The sequence below is a fragment of the Piliocolobus tephrosceles genome, chromosome 15 (assembly GCF_002776525.5).
Source record: "Piliocolobus tephrosceles isolate RC106 chromosome 15, ASM277652v3, whole genome shotgun sequence".
NCBI lineage: Eukaryota > Metazoa > Chordata > Mammalia > Primates > Cercopithecidae > Piliocolobus > Piliocolobus tephrosceles.
Genome location: NC_045448.1, coordinates 6417271 through 6426947, shown reverse-complemented (window position 1 = coordinate 6426947; position 9677 = coordinate 6417271). Strand labels below are relative to the sequence as shown.

The 9677-nt window shown below is 42.2% G+C and overlaps 1 long non-coding RNA gene across 1 annotated transcript; it reads left to right on the top strand.

The window, feature by feature from the left end:
• Positions 1-248: 248 nt before the first annotated feature.
• On the top strand, positions 249-1591 carry LOC111531195. Its single transcript, XR_002728174.1, has 2 exons — positions 249-593; positions 1319-1591. It is a non-coding gene; the product is annotated as an uncharacterized LOC111531195 (long non-coding RNA).
• The last annotated feature ends 8086 nt before the right edge of the window (positions 1592-9677 follow it).

The window sequence follows — 9677 nt, the reverse complement described above, 5'->3', positions numbered from 1 at the left end:
GGACATTTCTGTGGAAACACTGAGCCATCATCAGGGAGGCCTTCATTCTGGTGAAACAAAGCCAGTTGTGTCCATGTGAGAACATTGGCCAGGGTGAGAGATGGAGGCTGTGTCCAGGCCAGTCCACGCTGGGTCACCCATGTGGCCTGCTGCTTAGCAATTCCTAACCACCATCTTCCCTTCTCAGCCTCTTTTTTCATGCTAAGAGGCATATCCACGCTGGGTCACCCATGTGGCCTGCTGCTTAGCAATTCCTAACCACCATCTTCCCTTCTCAGCCTCTTTTTTCATGCTAAGAGGCATACATGAAATGATGATGATGAAAGTTTGAGCTCTTTTCGTGGAATTCTTGTGATACAGATATGTGCTGCATGTTCATTATCTCGCTGGTCTTCACCATGATAACTGGGGGGTAAGAATTATCAGCAGTTCACAGGTTAGGGACTTGAGACTGACAGTTTGACTTTCCTGTTCCAGGTGGCAAAGCCTATGGGGTATTCACCTACCTGCTGCATGAAGGCAACATGGAGGGACTGTGGTGGATTCTCTGCAAAGATGGCCAAAATTTTCTCATTCCTACAAGTATATACAAGGTAAGAACACCTTTGACCAGTGGAATGTGATGAAAATGCTGCCCAGCCAATTCTAGACAGGGCCTTAAGAAGTCTAGATGCTTCCACATTTGCTTTCTTGGGAGCTCTGAGCTATCATGTGAGAACCACCAGTCTCCCCCACCTGCACCCTAAGCTCATTATCCACAAGGCTGTGCAAAATAATAAGTCATTGTTGTTAGGACACAAAGTTTGGTAGTGATTTGTTATGTAGTCATGGATAACTGAAGCAGGGATCTCAGCATCTTTTCTTCTCTGAACTAATGTTTAAAGTCAGGATGTAACATATTGTCTCCATGTGACTTTGTTGAACTAAATAAAGAATGCTAATACCAGATGCAGACTCTGCCACTTCTGTTCTCTAAGACTAGGCATTGCTGTCTGATCAAAAGAGTCAATCCTGGTGAGTTTAATTTGAGCCTCAGAATCCTACTCAACACAAAGTTCCAGAGAGAAGAGATTAGCAATGCCAATACCTTAGAGATGGCACTGGGTGTGGAATTTGTCCTCCCTTGACTAGGTGATTTCTAAGTTCCTTTCCAATTTTAATGTTTTCTGTTCTGATTAAGCTTTTGGTATTGTGCAAGTGTCAGGAGAAAAAAATAATGCCAATGTGTCTCTTTAATTCCTTTATCATTAAGTCATACCCTTTCCCAACTCCCAATCCAGTTTTCTTACGGCAATATCTTGGTTTTTGCTTTGTGAAGATGCCAGAGTCAGTCAAAACTAAGCTCACTGTCCTTGCTAATATTCTGCCCCAGAGGAGAACTAAAGCTCAGCTATTCACCCCTACAGAAAGCCTGAATTTTGTAAACGTTCTGCTAAGAATGAGGAAGAAAGATGAAGAATGAGGAGGATGAAGGGAGGAACGAGAGGGAGGTAAAGCCAACGAGCAGAACAGACCTACATTTGCAGCATCTCCAAGTTTCTGCAACAGCTCTGTGTTGTTATGTTTTGTTTTGATAAAAGCAAATACCATTTTTTTCTTTACTGTTATATTCTTTTCATAAGAGCTCAGCTAAAGACAGATAATGCTGGAGTCAGCTTTTTCTAAGAATTAGTCTCTTCAAACTGACCATAGAGATTTGGTAGAAGTCATGGGTTTTAATTGAATTTCTCCTAACGGTCTCCCAGGGATGGAAATATGACTGATACAGGCTGACTTTCCCTCTCCCCTTGGTGAAGCTGTACTGCCTCCCACAGAACAGACCGTTCTTTATGTTCTAACCGGGCTTTTCATAACTCCACTGGAGAGCTGTGCAAACCCTAGACTTGGCAAAGGCTTTTTTGTTTCCTGAAGCCAGACCAATTCTGGACCCAGTTCCTGCTTTCTAGGAAGAAATAGCACATGCATCTAGCCTCTTCCCTGATGAAAAAATACTTCACTCCTTTTTAGACAACTTCTCGTATTGATAATTTTATGGAAATACACTGTATGAGTGAAGGTCAGCATTTCCGTTACACAGCAGCCTGCTAGAGCTGCTTCTAAAGGGCAGAGAGTCCTGTTGGCTGTTTGTCCGAGGTGATCTTCCCCTCTTAATCTGTCAGTCTAGACCTTGACAATGTTCCCCAAATACCGGCTCAAGCCCTTCCTTCTCCCAGTAACTTGTCCATGGTCTCTGGACCTCCTTAGTCTGCAGTGCCGCTCCTCCTGCACCACCTGCCTTCAACACCTAGTCTGTGTTGTAAGTATGAGTTTTCTTGTGGCTTCTTTTTCTCAAGGCAGGCTGGGTGTGGGGAGCTGTCTCTGCAGCATCTTTTGAATATAGATGCCATTTCTCACTTTTCTTTTCTCTGTACCTGCTATAGTCCATTGCAAATACTGGGCAATTGATAAATTCATGCTAAAAAGGATGACGATCAAGGTAGAGAGATAAGCTGCATGGCTGAGGGAAGAGGTGCCACCAACACTGGGCACCACAGTTTTCTGCACAAGTCACTTTCCCGCTGTGGATCTAGGTTTCCATCTTGTTTTTATTTTTTCCTTGTATTTATTTATTTATTGGTCAGATGACTTGATCTTTATGGGCTGCATGACTCTGTCCTCTCATAGGGTTCAGCCTTGGAAACAGGATGATGTCATTAGAGTCCATCAGCCCACAGCCCTCCTTGGGTGGCACTCTTTTTTGGGGGGCTCTGCTCTCACATGCTGCCTGTGCTGTGGACACATGTACACCGCCCACTTGCACAGATAGTGTGTCTTTCTGCAACCCCCCTGTTTACATGCTTCCCCAAGACTGGATTCTGGGGCGGGCATGAACCATGCCCCCCAACTGGCTCTGACCTCCCCTGCGCCAGCTCTGTATGCCAGAAAGTCGCGGTTCTGCTGCCAGATGTTTCTCTTCCTTTCTTTAGGTTGCTGCATGGCATAATTAAAATTATGGCTGTAGGATACGTGCAACTGTTCAGTGACAAAGACCTGTGCAGCATCGACAGTACCGCCTAATGAAGTTTCACCATAACTAAGTATCACAACCAGTTTACAGACCAGAAAACTGAGACACAGGAAGGGTTGGTGACTTGAGCAAGGTGCATCAGCTGGTATGTGCAGAGCTGCAAATTTGCCTGGCTCTCAAGCTCACATGGTTGCTAAGATATATACCAAGTCTTTTCCCACTGTATTTTTAAACCCCTGGGAAACATAAGACACTATCTCAGATCTGGGTCGGAGAAAGGCATGGAAGTTCAAGATGTGTACTCGGCTCTTCCAAAAACAACCCAAGAGCTCAATTCTCTTCTTTCCCCATGCAGCTGCTTCCCAGCACAACTGTCCATCTGTGTTCTATTGTTACATGTTTATTTCTTCCTTGTGAGCTTCTATAGTTCCTGCCTTTTATGGGATGTTCTTACTCTGGAAATACAGAATGGATTTACAGGGCTGGCAGAAGTGTGCTGTTGGTCATTTTCCCAGTGTTGTCATTATGAGGTGCATGGGACCAGCCAACAATTGGATTTTATGATCAATTATTACCAGGATGAATTGCTAATGGACATGTCATTAGCAACCAAAGGGAGATATTTCATAGCAACTGTTTCTTGTCGTTGCTTTTCTCCTTTTTTGAACTTGACATAGGCCACCTGAGAGCTGGCTTAGGCCAACGTGCTTAGGGGGTCTGTTGTGTACAAAGTGCTTTCTCTGGAGTCTCCTTCTAAGGGTCAGGAATCAGCAGTGACCACTGGAGGATGCTAGACACTGGAGGGTAGATCATGTGTACTGCATCTCACCACTGCAGGCACAACATGGGCTTAACAGATACAGTTGGTTCAAATTCTGCATCTGCTCTTTACAGATTTTGTGGTGCTAGGCAAGTCTCCTACTTTTCTAAATTCTCAGTTTTCACATCTCTACAATGGAAACAACACCACTAATCTCAAACATTTTGTTGAGAAGATTAAACCAGATAGCATGGTTTCTGCGAGGCAGAAACCAAAGAAAGAAACCCTGGTGTCTGCTGCTCAGAGTGATCAAAATGGGGGTGTAGCAAGCCCTTGCTTTACACCGTGAGAGGGAGCACAGCAATCCCCAGAGCATGTTGTGGTCAGCCAGCAGTGGGCAGGTGAAAAGCAGGAAAGGGGAACAGGAGTTCATGTGTTAGCAGCCAGCATTTGGGAAGCCTGGCTGGAAGAGGTGGAGTGCCAGAGAGGGGATGGCCATCTAGGAATAGGAGCCTGAGATGAAGCAAAGGGGGTTCAGCTTTTTCAACAACAAGAGTCCTGATGAGATGAGGGGCTTAGTCATGGAATAGGTTGGAGCTGCCCAGACGGCTGCATAGAAAACTCTCTCAACACCGAGGCACATGGCCTATCCCGAAGACTATAGATTCTCTCTCATTGTTGGGGAAATTCCTTTTGCTGTCCTTGCAGGTGGATGACAATGAAAGCAGCTGTATTAGTTCATTCTCACACTGCTAAGAAAGACATACTTGAGACTGGGTAATTTATAAATGAAAAAGGTTTGATTGACTCACAGTTCAGCATGGCTGGGGAGGTCTCAGGAAACTTACGGTCATGGTGGACTGCTGGACATGGTGGACATGGTGCACATGGCAGCAGGGAGAAGAAGAATGAGAGCTGAGCAAAGCGGGAAGCCCCTTATCAAACCATCATATCTTGTGAGAACTTATCACAAGAACAGGACAGTGGAAACTTCCCCCATGGTTCAATGATCTCCACCTGGTCCCTCCTGCCATGTGTGGGGATTGTAGGAACTACAGTTCAAGATGAGATCTGGGTGGGAACACGGCCAAACCATATCAGCATCCATCTATTGAGAACTTGGTCTAGCCAGACAGGATGCTGAGCATCCTGCCTGTGTTTCTGTTTTCTGGAATTGACAATCCAGGGGAACCATTATATCGCTGCCTCATTTTGTGGATGAAAAAAACTAAGGTTCAGAGAGGCTATGGAAATTACTCAGGCTCCATGAAGGTCAGATCTACACACCCATCCTGGGGACCATTCCATGGCACAAACCCTCACTGGTGTCCCTGCGGCTAACTCAGGAAGCGTCGTCGTTCTGGGTTCTAGAGGAAATGTGCTGGAGAGAGCGCCACCCTCCCTCCCCCAGTACCTGGAATGACAGTTCCTATAGCTTCTTCTTCCTTGTTCTTCGGTAAAAACCCCTCCAGAGATGTTCACGTAGGGGCTGAGAGTGAGTCAGACACATCCTACCATGGTCCCCCTTGACCTTGACAGCTCTGTCTCTTTTCCCTGCCGCCTAGTGGATCAGGTGAGAGTTCAGTTGTTCTTGTTGTCTTTGAGCATACTTTATTTTTAGAGAAGTCTTAGGTTCACAGTGTAATTGAGTGGAAAGTATAGGGAGTTCCCATAGGCCCACTGTTCCCAAACGCGCACAACCTCCCTTATTATCAAAGTCCCCCACCACAGTGGTACATTTGTTGCAATTGATGAGCCTACATTGACACATCACTAAAAGTCCCTAGTTTACATTAGGATTCACTCTTAGTGTTCTATATTCTGTGAATTTGGACAAATGTATAGTGATGTATATCCATCATTATAGTGTCATACAGAGTAGTTTCACTGCCCTGAAAATGCTTTTGCTCTGCCTATTTATTTTTTCTCCCCCAAACCCTGGGCAACCAATCACAGTTTTATTATCTCCATAGTTGTGCCTTTTCTAGAATGTCATACAATTGGGATCAGTCAGTATGTAGCCTTTTCAGAATGGCATCTTTACTGAGTAATATGCATTTAAGTTTCCTCTGTGTCTTTTCATGGCTTGATAGCTTGATTTTTTTTTTTTCTTTAGTGCTGAACAATATTCCTTTTTCTGGATATGCCCTAAATTATTTGTTTCTTTATCTACCAAAAGACATTTTGTTGCTTCTAAGTTTTGGCTGTCATGAATAAATCTGCTGTAAACATGTGTGTGCAGGTTACTAAGTGGACATACATTTTCAACTCTTATGTGTAAATGGCAAGGCGCGTGATTGCTTTGCTGGATCATATGGGAAGAGTACATTTAGTTTTGTAAGGAACTGCTGAACTGGCTTTCAAAATGGCTGTACTTTTTGCATTTCCACCAGCAATACATGAAAGTTCCTGTTGCTCCACATCCTCACCAGAATCTGGTGGTGTTCGTGTTTTGTGTACTCTTAGTGTAGTGCATAGTGGTATCCCACTGTGGTTTTAATTTGCATCTTCCTGATGACATATGATGTTGAGCAACTTTTTGTATACACACTTTCCATCTGTTATATTTTCCTTGGTAAGATGTCTCTTAAGGTCTTTTCAGTCTGTTCGTGTTTTATTGTTTAGTTTTAAGACTTTTTTGTATGTTTTGGATAACAGCTGTTGGTAAGACATGGCTTGTGCAAATGTTTTTTCTGTCTTTGGTTTGTCTTCTCGTGGTCTTGACAGTGCCTTTTATGAACAGTTTTAATTTAAATAAAATTCAGTTTGTTGGCCAGGCCCAGTGGCTCACACCTGTAATCCTAGCATTTTGGGAGGCTGAGGCAGGTGGATCACCTGAGACCAGGTGATCAGGTTAACATGGTGAAACCCTGTCTCTATTAAAAATACAAAAAAAATAGCCAGGCATGGTGGTGGACACCTGTAGTCCCAGCTATTCTGGAGGCTACGGCAGGAGAATCGCTTGAACCCAGGAGGTGTAGGCTGCAGTAAGCCGAGATTGTGCCACTGCACTTTAGCCTGGGCTGCAGAGTAAAACTCTGTCACCAAAAAAAAAAAAAAAAAAAAAAAGTTCAGCTTATAAATTATTTCTTTCATGAATTATGCCTTTGGTGTTGTATTTAAAAATTTATTGCTATACCTAAAGTTAGCTAAGTTTTCTCCTACGTTATCTTTTAGGGCTTTTATATTTTTGTGCTTTACATCTAGGTTTATGATCCATTCTGAGTCAGTTTTCTAGAAGGATATCAGGTCTGTGGTATTCAGGTATTCAGGTTTGGCTTTAGGATGTCCAATTGTTCCAGTACTGGTTTTTGAAAATACTGTCTTTGCACCATTGTTTTGCCTTTGCTCCTTTGTCAAAGATTAGTTGACTATATTTATATTAGTCTATTTCTTGGTTCTATATTCTGTTCAATTGATCTATTTGTCCTTTTTCCACCAATGCTACACTATTTTGATTGTTGATTGTAGCTTTAGTCTTGAAGTTGATAGTGGCAGTTCTCTGATTTTGGTATTCTCTTTCATTATCAAGGTGGCTATTGTGGGTCTTTTTTCTCTCCACATAAACTTTAGAATCATTTTATCAATATCCAAAAATATGTCGATATCACTGGGATTTTGAATGGGATTTTATTGAATCTATAGATCAAGTTGGAAAGAAATTAAAGCTTGAAAATATCAAATCTTTCTATTCCTGAACTTGGAATATCTCTTTGTTAATTTAATTCTTTAATTTATTTGGTTTGAGTTTTAGTTTTTTTATATAAATTGTTATAGACTGAATGTTTGTGCCACTCCTCCCCTCAAAATTTATATGTTGAAAGACCCCTACTAGGATGGTGTTGGGAGGAGAATCCTTCAGCAGGCGATTGGGTCATGAGGGCAAAGCCCTCAAAAATAGGACTAAGGTCTTCATAAAAGAAACTCTTTCAGAGCTCTCTTTCCCCTTCCATCATGTGAGAATACAGAAAGAAGCAGGCACTCATGAGATGGCAAATCTGCCAGCATTTTGATCTTGGACTTCACCGCCTCCAAAATTGTGAGAAATAATTTGTTGTCGTTTATAAGCCACCTATTTTGTGATATTCTGTTGTAGCAGCCTAAACCGCCTAAGATATAGATATTGTACATATTTTGTTAGGTTTATACCTCAGCATTTTATGTTTCACTTATTCATCATTGGTATATAGGAGAGTTATTGACTTTTGTATATTAACCTTGCATCCTGCAACCTTGCTACAATTGCTTATTAGTTCCAGGAATTGCTTTGTTTAATCTTTCAGATTTTCTACAAAGACAATCATGTAATCTGCAAACAAAGACCGTTTCATTTCTTCCTTCCAAATATGTATATCTTTTTCTTTTCTTTTCTTACCTTATTGAGTTAGTTAGGACTTCCAAAACAGTGCTGGAAAGCAGTGGAGAAGAAATATCCTTGCCTTGTTCCTGATTTTAGTGGAGAAGCTTCTTGTTTTTCACCATTAAGTATGATGTTAGGTATAGGTTTTTTTGTAGATGTCAGAATTCAGTTTGTACCTCTTCCATGCTAGCTCCCTCTTATCAATCTTGTTCCTTTTTAGAAATGTATCTAAGTTTTTCTACTGTTCTAGTCCTCCTCTAGCATTTTATCCACCTGAGCTCGCTCCTAGGTTTTCCCTATGTCATTAGTACAGTGTAGCTTTGGTGTTCACCAAATGGAGCTATTTAGCACTCAAGCCTTGCTGGCTCAGCTGTCACTGAATTGATGAGCCTGAGTTCTGTTCTGAGCCACACTGTGAAGGATGAAACTGTGTTCCATCCAGTCCATGCACAGTGTACTTACTGGTGATGTATATTTTTAAAAAATGGTAATCCATTGTGGATAAATGGGTCCTCACTGCTTACCAGAATGTTTAATTAATCCAATCACCCCCTTCCCAATCTGATGAATGGAAGGTTTCTGCACAGTGAAATCAAGTTCTCATTTATATGACCATCTGTCCATGTAATAGAGTGCCCCTGTGAAGTCTATACAACTTTGGTGTCGCTACTTGTTTTTTTCAAAGTACCATGAGCAGAAGCCTACGGGAGGAAAAAGTAAGTGGTAAAACCCTTCTGTTCTGTTTGGTTTTCCTGTGTGTTAATCACAGAAAAGAAAAATTATTCTTAGGATTTGCATGGGTACCTAGAGAATTGGAGATTATAAAACCGTTGAAAATAATTTTTTCAGCTTTTTCACAGATGAGGCTAATATTACACAGATTGTATATACTGACATAAATTTACCAACTATATCCACCTTGGCTTTAGAGATGTTGGGAACTCTTGGCTGTCTGGAAAAACCTTAAACCAGAGTTGTACCTACTGGATCTCAGTTCTTGAGCACTCTTCTCTTGAGTGTATTTTCTCAATAGTTTTCTTTTCCTTTTCATTTTATTTATCTCTTTGTTTATTTATTTTTTGGGGGGTGGGGGGGGTCTCACTCTGTTGCTCAGGCTGGAGGGCAAGTGGCACGATCTCGGCTCACTGCAACCTCCTTCTCCTGGGTTTAAGCAATTCTCCTGCCTCAGCCTCCAGAGTAGCTGGGACTACAGGCGTGTGCCACCACAGCTGGCTAGTTGTTTTGTATTTTCGGTAGATGTAGACATAGGGTTTCACCATGTTGGCCAAGCTGGTCTAGAACTCCTGACCTCAGGTGATTCACCTGGTTCAGCCTCCCAAAGAGCTGGGATTACAGGTGTGAGCCACCACACTCTGCCTTCTTTTTGTTTTAATTTATCATATATAGAGAGTCTATTTCTAAGGATATCTTCTTGCTGCATTAAAGTTTACAAGATGTTGCCATGGTTGCTTTCTCTCTCTCTCTCTCTCTCTCTCTCTTTCTCTCTCACACACACACACACACACACACGCACATGCGCGCACACACAC